Below are 12,888 nucleotides of genomic sequence, written 5' to 3'. Positions count from 1 at the left end.
CGAGAAGAGGAGGAGGTCATCCGCAAAGGCAGCTGCGCCTGCACATTGCCCGTTTAGGTAGAAACCTGTTTCGGCTCTCTAGCAGCGGGTCCATGACACAGTCGAACAGGAATGGTGACAGGGGATCACCCTGCTTAATTCCTTGTCGCACGTGCACCCCTTTCCCGTCCGTTTTCCCATTGACGGAGAAGGTAGTGTAGCAGTCAGTGTACATATCCACGAACAATCGGATGATATGCTCAGGGATGCCCTTTCCCCTGAGGGCTGCGAATAGGGCTTTGTGACTCACTGAGTCAAATGCCTTGCTGATGTCGAGCGCAATGGCATACAGGCTCTTCCTCTGCTTCTTCGCCGCTACCATAATACCCTGCAGGAGCAGCAGGTTCGTAGACGTGCTACAGTCTTCAGAGAAGCCCGTCTGCAGATCATGGAACCGCTTGGCCTGGATTAACCTCGACAGCACGAGTTTGGCAAGCAGACGATAGATCAGGGAAGCTACGCTAATCGGCCTGTAGTCTCCTCCTTTCTTGGGGCAGGGCCCCTTGGGGATGAAGACTGTTCTGGAGTTCTTGAACTCGGCTGGTACCTTCTGGTCTCGCAGTCAGGAGTTGAACACCATAGCCCACACTGCTGCAGGGACGTGCTTGATGTAGTCCAGGGTGACGTTTTCCGGGCCACTCGCGGACTTCATGGACCTGATAGCCGACTCCAGCTCGACCTCGGTCAGTCGGCAAAAGTCAACCAGCGCCCTTTGCTCCGAGAGTAGGTCTTCCGCCGTAAATTCCGCCGAGAAGATGGGGTCATAGACCTCATGCAACTCGTCAAGCGAAACTGCCGTGCCCTCGGTAGTTTGTTCGGCCAGTAAGCTGTCCCGCAAGACCCCCGGGCCTAGGGAGCTGAGCTTTTGGTGCAGTCGGTAGCGCGCGCGCCTCCACTGCGATCTGGTTTGGGGATCCTTGTCTGTATTGTCGTTCTGGGTTTTACGGCCCTGTTTCCCTTTCTTTCGAGGTTCCCACCCATGGTGTTTTAGTATGCCAAGTACGTCCTCTATCCCAATGGGGCCAGAGTAGTACGTCTCAAGCTGTTGCTGATCAAGACCAGCGTTATTGAGAATGCCCAGGATTTCTTCTCGCGAGACGTCTGCCCTCACCTCTTGCAGGGCTTGTGTAATCGGATCGGATACTTCCGGAGCCCGGAGGGCTTTTTCAGCCTGTTCCCGGAGTTCATTCAGTTTGGCTCTGTACCTGGGTTGCTTGCGGGCACAAGCAATAGCTGCATGAGAACGGGTGGTAAAGTGCTCAGCGAGACACTTATTGGGAAACTGAACCTCCGAATCTGTCCAGGCAGCTACCTCCGAATCTGTCCAGACCATTTTCTTGGAGATCGGGGTGGTATCATTCTGCACTTCGAGTGAAGAATCCATGATCTCAAGTGAGGGATGCAAGATCTCCTCACACACTGTGGGTTCCTGTGTTGCCATTCGAGTCGTCGCCCCCTCAGGTTCCGACGTTGTGGTTATAGGATCGGTGATCCCACCGGGCCTACGCTGCAGGCTCGTTCCGGTGACCACCCCCGAGTTAAGTACACTCAGACTGGGTGCTGCAAAGATTGCCGTAGGGACAGAGAACTTTTCGGTATGATTGGCTGACTGGTTCCCACATGGTGCAACGCCGGCGGACTGCATCCCAGGAGTACTCGCTGTTGCGAGAAGTGACCTGTCCGAGACCCCCTTTCGTGTACCCATTAGGGCCGCCGAGCCTAGGTATCTAGCAGACTTTGGCGTAGGCAAGGCGTCTAGAGACGCGGGTGATCTGTCCTGGTTCCCGGGATTAACGGACGTATGGCTTCAAGCTAGCCCCGTGCTTGTCCATGGGCTATTGAGACCGGCCGCTTTGAACCAATCCGCGACCCCCTCTTTCCCTGGTTCTCCTGAAGGAGCTCCTGGGGCGCCTCGCGACGCAGAGGATTCCTCTTGGTAATCACGGTCAGCATCTCGACAACCCGCACGCACCTTTCGGTGTTTTCGAGGAGGGCTGCTGTCACCAGGGGAGTCTGCCTCTAGGGTTGAGCCGGGTAGTCCGAAGTTCACCTGGGGTAAGGCGGCTACGCCGACCCCCCCCCCTTATTGACATGACCCGTGCTTGTATTAGGGCTGTTGGGTCCCACCAAAAGAGCGGAGACCCGACTACCCGCACGCGCCTTTCGACGTCGTAGAGGTTCATGTCGTCCGGGGTATGGCTGTACAGGGGCCATTGAACTCGTCACTCGAAGGTTCCCTTATGGGCACCACCGGCTTCACACCCAGTTCCACCGGCTTTGCTTCGTTGAGGGAGATCCTTCGAGGTCCGGGCGAACACTCACGGGCACTCACAAGTGAGGCCCCGCATAGTGAGGCTCCCCAATCAAAGTCCGCAGACAATCCTTGATATTCAGACTTGCGCGTCACTTGGGTCCTTCGGCTCGATGATGGCCTTCCCGCTGGGGGACTCCTAGGCCCCCTAACTTGCGTAGTGCAGCCCGTGCTTGTACTTGGGGTGTCCGGACGGGTTACTTAGGACCAATCTGGGTCCTCCCTTGACTCTGGCTCCCCCTAAGGAGTGCCCGAGACTCCTCTCGGCGCAGGAGATCCCGCTTGGCAATCGTAACCATGTTAAGACGTCCAGATTGCCCGCACGCGCCTTTCGGCGTCTGGGAGATCTGCACACAGCAGGGTAGGGTTCAACGACCGGGATACCAAGTCTAAGACGTGGTGAGACGCCGTAGGCATCTCGAAGAGGTGCCCTAAACAACGAGGCTTCCAAGTCTTTTTCAGCGGCATCATGTAGCATTATGAAATTCTTCGGGAGGACGCGGTCCCTTCCCAGGGGACGCTCGAAGATTGGCAGGCAAGTGATTGGAGTGGTCGGTGTTCGGAGAGACCGAGACGTGGCAGCCCCAGCGTCCTGGCTCATGGGCGTAGTGTTGGTGGTGCCTTCAGATCCATACTGCTTCTCTCACTCTGCGTCAAGCAGCTCCTTCATCATTCGGGTGACTGGTGTCCAGTCGTCGGTATCCCAATGAGTAGTTTCAGAAGGAGTGTAGGGGGTCCCTGACATCACAGCGGATCGCCCCTTTAACTGGTGACTTGCCCACTGGTCATCCAGTATACTCTTCACAATATGGGTCGTGCGGGACCAGACGTCCTCATACACGTCCCACCTGTCGGGAGGAGGGGTTTTGTGGGGAAGTGCCCATCTCAACCTCGGCCTTGTCTCTGGGCGGATACCTCGGCCTCGTCCTTTCTCCGCCAACTCCCGGCATGTTTTGGTAGGGCGCTTTCTCGGCATCTGATGCACCCTCCGATGGTGTCCCCTCACCATCTCGAGCGAACGGAACTGCTCGTTGCACATGGCACATTTCCAGCTAATAGCTTTCTTATTGTGCCTCACTTTGAGGTGCATGTACAGCTCCGGTGCCCTCAAGGGGGATGCGCTGGCTGGACAACGTATCGTCCCGAGAATGGGAAAATGATGATGATGATGATTCAGGTTTTCTTGGCGCATAAGCAACGAAGGCCATAATGCGCCAAGACAATGATAAGGAAAGTACTGTTAAAAGTATAGCGATTCAGCTAAGATAAAACTGTACAGTTAGAGAATAAAAGGACATGAAGCTAAAACTACAATGCGTTTAAAACACCAACGTCTTTAAAGAAACTAAACACCCGTTCAAATGGCAGAAGAGCCTCATCCCCCAGCAAAAGGGATGGATGTAGAGGTGTGTGGTATGTGTAGAGCTCATGGAAATGGTGAAGTCTGTATGTTTCATGTGATGGACATGTAATAAGCATGTGGAGGACAGACTTTATCTCGTCGCATCGAGTGCAATGTGGAGCCTCTTCATTGCAGAGGAGGTGACTGTGGGTCAAATGAGTGTGCCCAATTCTCAACCTGGCAGAAACAACTTCCTGAAGACGACTGTTAAAAATATGTGTCGGTTTAACCATGGTGGGCTTAACCAGGTGAAGTTTGTTGGTGTGTAGTGTATCCCAGTGCTGCTGCCATCTGCTATTTATGGCCCTCATAAGTGTAGGTCGGAGGTCTTGGGACGGTACAGCAAATGGATTCACCTCAGATGAAAGAGCACCTGTAGCAGCCGCATCAGCAAGTTCATTCCCGGGTATACCCACATGACTGGGTACCCAGCAGAATGTTAAAGAGAGACCCTTTTTAATTACTTTACCAGCAAGGCACTGTGCCTTCTGCACAAGGAGGTTTTTGGACATCACAATGTTTCCTATTGCTTGAAAAGAGCTCAGAGAATCTGTGTAAATGACTGACGACTTGGTGTGACTTTCTAAGATGCAGTTCAGTGCGAGGATTATTCCGTATACTTCGGCATTAAAAACGGAAAGCATGTGAGGTAGACGATATGACTGTGTGAGTCCATTGGTTACCATTGCGCATGAGACTGAGGTGCGTGTTTTGGAACCGTCAGTGTAAAAAGCTCTGTGTTGCCCAAGACTTTCTTTAAGGGACTCGAACTCCTGCTGGAGCACAACAGGTGGTGTGTTCTGTTTCTTAAACATAGTCAGGGAGCTATTGAAACATGGAGGTGATTGCCACGGCGGGACCCGAGGACTAGCCTCTACTATGGTGAAATCATTATATGGGAAACTGTAATCCTCACATCCCTGAAGAACACGCATGCTAAATGGGGGAACAACGCTGGGCTTATTAAGAAACAGCTGTTTGAAGCGCGTGCCTCCAATGCAGGTAATAACTGGGTTATTGGGATAACCTCTTACCCTCAAGGAGTACGAAACAGATAAGTAAAACCTCCTTCTTTCGAGTGACCATTCGTTGCTCTCGACATAAAGGCTTTCCACTGGCGACGTGCGGAAAGCACCAGTTATCAAACGCAGTCCCTCATGATGTACTGGGTCTAAAATCTTCAGGACAGATTTTCGCGCAGACCCAAAAACAACACATCCATAGTCCATTCTAGACAGCACTGTGGACACATAAACCCTGTGCAGGGTGTCACGATCTGCTCCCCAAGATTTGTGGGACAGCACCTTCAACAGGTTAAGTGACTTCATGCATTTTGTTTTAAGGCTCTTGATGTGGGGTAAGAAAGTGAGCTTGCTATCAAAGATGACCCCAAGAAATTTGTGTTCACCCCTAACAGCAAGGTCCTGTCCGTTCAGCTGAAGAGTAGGTGAAGGAAACAGCCCTCTGACCCTCGAGAAGTGAACACATACGGTTTTGTCATGTGAGAACTTGAACCCATTCTCGAGAGACCATTTGGTAAGTTTATTTAAAGCTAGCTGCACCTGTCGCTCACATGTTGCTAGATTCGTGGAAGAGAAGGAAATCTGAATGTCATCCACGTACAATGAATAAGACATGGAAGGTGGAATTATGCTAGCTACTGAGTTGATTTTCACGAGAAACAGAGTGACGCTAAGGACAGATCCCTGCGGCACCCCGTTTTCTTGGATGAAAGGACGGGATAGTATCATTCCAAGCCGTACTCGGAATGTCCTGCTTTGAAGGAAGTTTGTTATACACCTAAGAAGGCGCCCCCTGATTCCGAAAGAGTATAGATCTTGTAGAATGCCATACCGCCAAGTGGTGTCATATGCCCTTTCAAGATCAAAAAATACTGACAGGCAGTGTTGTCTTCGGACGAACGCTTCACGAATCATAGTTTCCACTCGAACGAGGTGGTCTGTTGTGGAACGTCCAACGCGAAAACCACACTGTAGTTCTGAAAGGCACTTATTTTCCTCTAGGAAATGGACGAGTCGAGCATTGACCATACGCTCAAACGTTTTGCCAATGCAGCTCGTGAGAGCGATTGGTCGGTAACTGGACGGGCTTGAAGGTTCCTTTCCGGGTTTTAACAGAGGAATTACAGTTGAAATTTTCCAGGCTGAGGGTAATGCACATTGGGTCCAAACTTGGTTAAAAAACTTGAGTAAAACCTCTTTAGATGCATCAGACATATGACTCAACATAGAATACATCACCCTGTCTGGGCCTGGTGAAGTTGCTTTTGTACACTTTAAGGAACGATGAAGCTCTATTTTCGTGAAAGGTTGATTATACATAAGATTGTCTCCAGAATGCATTGGAATTTTCCTCTTCTCTGCACTACTCTTTAATTTAAGGAACTCACTGGTGTAGTTGCAGGAAGAGGAAACGCTTTCAAAATGCTCACCGAGAACGTCGGCTTGTTCCTGTAGGCTTTCACATGGCTGACCATTCACTACTAAAAGAGGGGTAGCACGGTTCATGTGTACACCTCTGATCTTATGAAGGCGATCCCAAATAAGTTTAGAAGGAAAATTGGAAGACAGGGATGAAACGAAGCTCTGCCAAGAGGACCGCTTGGCTTGCTTGCGCGTCCACCTTGCTTTGGCTCTCGCCTTTTTAAAGAGAACAAGGTTTTCACTGGTGGGGTATCTTCGAAATCTACCCCACGCACGATTTTGAGATTTTCGTGTTTCTTGACACTCCTTGTTCCACCAGGGCTTTGGTCGCTTAGGCAAGCGACCAGAAGTTTCAGGAATGCATTGTGTTGCTGCGTCAAGGATGACATTAGTTATGACATCGTTTGCTTCGTCAGTTGTCATCCTATCAACAGGGATTAAAGACAGGTCGCATTTCTCAGAAAAAGTCTTCCAGTCGGCTTGTACCAGTTTCCATCTAGGGGGACACGTCAAGATACCTACTTGAGGCAGATACTTCAATACCACTGGAAAATGATCACTTCCCATTGGATTTTCTTTTACTGACCACTCTAAAACTCCAAAAAGAGATGGACTACATAAAGACAGATCTAATGCCGAGAAAGATTGTGTAGCGGAATGTACGTACGTAGGTGACCCTGTATTCAAAAGACAGATGGAAGATGATAGCAAGACCTTTTCTATCATCTTTCCCCGACAGTCGGTCCTTGTACTACCCCAGAGTGGGTTGTGCGCGTTAAAATCGCCTAAAAGAATGAAAGGATTTTCCAGTTGGCTACATAGATCTTCTATGTTGTTTTGCGTGATGGATGCTGTTGGGGGTAGATAAACGGAGCAGACAGTGATTACTCTGTCCAGGCACACCTGCACTGCTACAGCCTCCAACTGTGTGTTGAGGTTAACTGCCTTGGCTGGAATAGACGCTCGTGTGACAATCGCCACACCTCCAGATGAACGATTCGTGTCATTTCGATCCTTTCGGAATATGTTGTGTCTACGTAAAGGAGTTGGAGAGGTAGTATTCAAATAAGTTTCCTGTAGACAAAAGCATGCTGCATTATAGGTATCGAAAAGATCATTTACGTCATCTAAGTTTGAAAACAAACCTCGGCAATTCCATTGGAGGAAGTGGTTCATAGTCGCGCTTATTCCAAGAAGAAAGAAAACGAAGCGCAGCACTTGGTTATGCCGACTAAGTAACACTTGTTTCATTTAGGCGGTTGGACCCTTCGCGGGGGTGGCTTCTGTGGTTCACCTGTCTTTACTCCTCTTCCTCTGCCTTTTTCTCGTTTTTCTCTTGGATGCATTTCAGGGAGGCTTGATGATGACTTTTGCGACATTCTGTCGTCATCATCAACCTCCATGCTCTGAGTGCTTTTTTGGGTGGGGGTTGTCACGCCTCCGTACCAAATCGACTGCAGACCATCGGCTTTAGAAAGAGCCGTGGCTGCTTCTTTTTGGCCAGTTGGACGGCTGACCTCCGTCGCAGCTGGAGACACCTGAGTGCCCCCAGCTTCCTCTTGGGGAGTGTGGGGTGGAGGCTCAATAACCTGCGAGCAGGTTTGAGTCTCCACGGATTTCCTCTGTGGTGCCACTCCCCTGCGCACCACTTCGGAGAAACTGCCTTTCTTTTGAAATTCGTGTTGCGTTCTAGCCGCTTTATAGGAAATATTCTGCTCTGTTTTGATTCTGATTACTTCTTTCTCATCTTTCCAGCGTGGGCATGATCTTGAGTATACTGGATGGTTACCTTGGCAGTTAGCACAACGGTATTCATTACTGCAAGACTCTCCTGTGTGGTCTTTGCCAGCGCACTTTGGGCATGTCAGATGTCCGCGACATGCAAGTGAGCTGTGCCCAAAACGCTGGCATTTGAAACAACGCCTCGGATTTGGCACGTAGGGTCTGACATTACAACTCAGGTAACCTGCCTTTATGTTAGTGGGTATCGTGTGCAGTTTGAAGGACAGAATAATGTGTTTTGTGGCAATTTCCTTGCCGTCCCTTCTGATCGTGATTCGTTTTGCGCATATTACGCCTTGCTCACTCAAACCCTCTTGAATCTCAGCCTCTGTACATTCGATCAGCTCGTCCTCCGAGATCACGCCCTTCGTCATGTTCAGTGTACGATGTGTGGTAACAGTTACAGCAACATCCCCAATGTTTTTCAATGTTTGCAATGCAGTGCTTTGTCGTTGGTTCTGAACTTCAACCTGGATGTCCCCAGTGTTCAGTTTTTTTGCCTTATATGATTTTCCTATCACTTTTTCCAGCTCCTTTGCCACGGCAAAAGGGGAGAATTTTGTCAGTGATTTTCCGCTTTCATTTGACTGAATGACAAGAAACTTGGGGAACCAGGGACCTGGGGTATGGTCAAGAAAATTCTGCGTAAGCCTTTCGGTGCGGCTCCTTTTCAGGTGCCGATCAGTTTTTTTGGAGTTTTCGTTATCCATATATTTTGGTTTTCCATTCAGTGCAGTAGGTGTGTCGGCCACCACCGACCCCAACCAAGGGAACGTGCTCTGCACACTAACACATCCTTCTGCACTATACCCAAGTGCAGCATCAACAGAGATTGAAAGAACTGCCCAAGGTTGACCCTTGCCGCCAAAGAAGGTGAAGAGAGGAAAAAGAAGATAGTGAAGGGAGTGGAGAAAGAAAAAGCAATGAAAGGTGAGATGGCGACTAGCTGAATAATCCTGGCCGGGCCTTCCAGGACCACCCGACTATGGGAAGGAGGGGCCAAAGCGGTGTGTTGCTTTCCCGGAGGGGCCCCGAAGGGTCCTAAACAACCTCCGGGTCCACTCAACCGCCAGGATCCCCCTTTCCCCAGACACGGGAAAGCCACGCACAGCTATACGTGGGGGTCTCCCTCCTGCGGCGACCCAACCGTGAGTGCAGGAGGGGGCTACTGCGGCTACTGCCGGGCGATGGGGGCGCCAAGTTCCCGACGCCGGGAGAATGGGAAAAGAAATGGGCCCGAGATGGGCGCTAACCGTTCTCGGCCCGGCACCATTTTGTGTATGAAGGGTTTGGTGCCTCTTGCACACGGTACGGTCAGAACCAATGTGCGCATCAGAGTCGAGTTTGACATATTCAGTGTTCCCTACGTTCTGCAGGTCGTGTGGGTTTACCTCTGTCAGATCCGGTGTTGTGTCACAATCAGAAGCAACCGGTATGGGGATGGCTTTCTTTCGCCGAACTCCCTTCTGGCGTGGCGTGTTACCAGATTGTTCCCGGAGCTTATGGGTATCGGAATCCCATCGGGTAGGTGGTCTTTGGCCAGCCGGACACCAGAAGAACCCTGGGTTTTACGTCCGCTGTTTCCGGCGGGAACTTCGCGGAGGCGGCCACCCGGTGTAACTATGTGATTCATTCCTTGCTCTAACGCTCACCAACGGTCCCAGCCCGAAGCCGAAGCTACAGGAGGGCCAATATATGGTTCGCACAAGAACGAAAGAGAGTCATAGTTACTCCCGCCAGCAGATTATTCTTACTCCCGCCTATCACTCGTTTTTCAATGGATTGTATTACAGAAGCATGGTGGGAATGAAACGTGGTCGTCCTTGGTGTCAATGAGCTATTATGAACTTTTATTTGAAAAGCATTCCTCCAGTAAGAGCGAAGTCCCCAAATACACGGTTGCGGGCCAGAGGCCACCGCACAGCATGCACCAATATAGTATACGCGTATATAACACATGGTTGTGCGTACGTTGTAAATAACGCGTACATCGTTTCAGTCTTCATTATCTTCAGACTTCTGACTTCATGCTTCACATCTTGCGACTCCACACGTCCGATGAGTCTTCCGCTCCACTCCCTCATCGCAGTCAGCACCGGTCCCCTTCATCAATTCGACGAGTGGTGGCGTTCTTGAAGGCTCGCCACGCCCGAACCGTCCCTTTCAGAGCTTTGATGGTGGCAACCCTCAGCTGGCCTTTAGTAAGGCCGAGGGAAAGCAGGGAGGCAGCAGATTCCGAGGACCAGATCCCTCGGAACGATACCGTTGCAGACGTAAAGGAGACTGCCGAATGATCCAGGGCAGTGGACGGAGGAGATGACGGTGATGGAGAAGAGGAAGAAGCTCGGAGTAGACTTATAATCTCCGGCGTGTTGTAGGCATCAGACTTCTCACGATGGAGTGTGTTCAAGGACCGGCCGCACCCAACCACCTGGACATCTATGACGTGAACACCCTCCCGGCCGTAGCAGATAAGGTCCGGTTTGCGTAGACCACGTGCCGTAGCTAGATGCCGCTCCCGCTGAACATGGAACCCTCTCTTCCGGAGACAAGAGGCCAGGAAAACTGCTACGGCGTTATGGCGACGGTGCCGCGACCCATTAGAAGTGGGGCAGTATTGAACCGCATGGGCCAAGGTCTCCGCTGCAGCACAGCCAGCCCGACGGTCCTCTTCTAGGCGGCCTCTGGTAGAACGGGACTTAGTTGGGATGGCATTCCCCCGGACCTTCACGACGTCGATGAAGTCCCTCCCTGATAGTAGAGAGGAACCATCCGTCACCCAAGAGTAGACCGTCGGGACAGCCGCAGCACCACGCAGACCTCGACCGTCGACGGAGTTGTAGAGCTTCTGGGCCCAATAGGAGTGGACCTGTTGTGCAGTCCTCAGCAGCCGTCCATCCCACGTCGACGCCCTCCTAGCCCACAGGCATTCCGAACGAAGACGTGGGAAGTGGTAGATGATGTTGGCCACCGACCAAGAGGAGGTGGCTAGCCCCTCCAGACGGGCCAGACGCGACCGAGGGACCTGCGTAATCAAGGCTGGCACTCCGAGACCCCCGTCCCGATGGGACACATGGTAGAAGGGAGTAGGTGTATCCAGGGGCAAGCTCAGCCACCGGCGGATGGCAGCCCGTGTGACGATGTCCAACTCATGCAGAAGACGCAAGGGTGAGCCACCCAAGACGAGGCGGTGCAGCAACCTAGGTAAAATGAAGCTACGTAGAAACACTAAGCGCTGCTGGGGCTTCAAAGGGGCACTTGTGATATTCGCCAGTAGGGAACGAAGCTCGTCAGTCGGCGCCGGAGGACGGTGACCCGTGGTATCAAAGGCTATGCCTAGATACCGCCACTCCGCTGTCGTAGTCGAGGCCGGGATGCAACCATCCCGCAAGTAGAAGGGTAGAGAGCGCACCACACACTTCTTGTCTTTACCGGAGCCGACAACCGAGAGTGTGCGACATTTCCCAATGTTGAATAGCAGACCCTGGGGTGAAAGATAGGCCTCCGCACGGTTGAGAAGCTCCTGCAGGCCAACCTCAGATGATGCAAAGAGTACAAGGTCATCCGCAAACGCCATGCAGTTGACCGATGTTGCTCCCAGGGTGAATCCCACGTGCGAAGGCAGGGTCTGTAGCAGGCCATCCAGGACATAGTTGAAAAGAGCAGGGCTCAGAGGATCCCCCTGCCACACACCACAGGACGAAGAGATCCGTCGCCTAAAGCCACCAGCTGCCTAAGTCGTCGCCGATGAGGAATAGAGCCGCTTCAGGTAGTCAACGAAGGGATCAGGTAGTTTAGTCCATCTCAAATCAAGCAAGCTGCTACATTTTATGTTTCAGTTGAATGGGGGAAAATTATGTTGAAGCCATCAGTGAGTTAGGGGAAGCACACGCTTTTCCGATTATCTAAACATTACGGTTCGGGAAACCGAAAGGGGGAAACTGCCCCTCAAGGGTGATGCTGTCGCACGTGGGTTTGGGCGTCCCCTACAAGGCTATTCCTTATTGCGTTATAGTGATTTCTTACTCTGGCTTTAAACCACCTTGAGCACAAGAGGCTTCTGCATGGCAGTGCTGTGTAGCCTTTTCTTTGTCTGAAAAAAAAAGTTGATTAAGAGCGCCAGACAGCTCCATATTGAGTGGAACATTCCGTATGATGTACAAAACAGACTAGATTGAGCTTGAGTTCAAGCTCGACTAGAGCTTGAACCTCACCAACGGTGACCTAAAAAATTGCCTAAAAATGCCCAAAAAATTTGATATGCTGTATGTAGACAGAACCTTTAGGCTACAGACAGAATGAAAAGAAAAATTTGATCTTGATAGATAGGCGCACCGTGGAATAGACATCCGCGTGGGACAAAATTGAATTTCCAAACAAACTTTTGACTTCTGTCTTCAAGTGAAAAGCAATTGATATCATTTGCAGCTGTTATGAGCATTTGAGTTCATAAAAGTACTGTAATCGCTTAATGTAGATTGTAAACAACCAGATACGCACGCATTTATCGCCGGACGTCACACATGCATTGCATGTTGCGAGCCTGCAAAGAAGCCGTGATGATCCTATAGAAGCACATTTACTGTACACATTATGCCAGAAGAGATGCAGCATGACTTCCAGCATTCTTTAAAATATTTCATTTCCTATGATCCCAAGATCCCAACGAGAGAAATAGCACAAAGGAATGCATCGTCGTATAACGTCTTACGCACACACTCAAGGCTAATTCCTGGTACCTTTTGTGAACCTTGCTGAAACAATACAACTATACCCGTGTCCAACTCAAGAAGGAAAATAACTCTAGTTGATAATCTACATACGCTGTTGCCAATAAGGAGACACAACAGTGTGCCAGGAGAAGGAGGTATGGCTTACATTCATCACGCAGCACACCAACAAATTATATA

This window comes from Ornithodoros turicata, unplaced genomic scaffold, assembly GCF_037126465.1.
Source record: "Ornithodoros turicata isolate Travis unplaced genomic scaffold, ASM3712646v1 Chromosome13, whole genome shotgun sequence".
Taxonomy (NCBI): Eukaryota; Metazoa; Arthropoda; class Arachnida; order Ixodida; family Argasidae; genus Ornithodoros; species Ornithodoros turicata.
The sequence above is the reverse complement of the archived record's forward strand: the minus strand, read 5'-3'. Positions refer to the sequence as shown.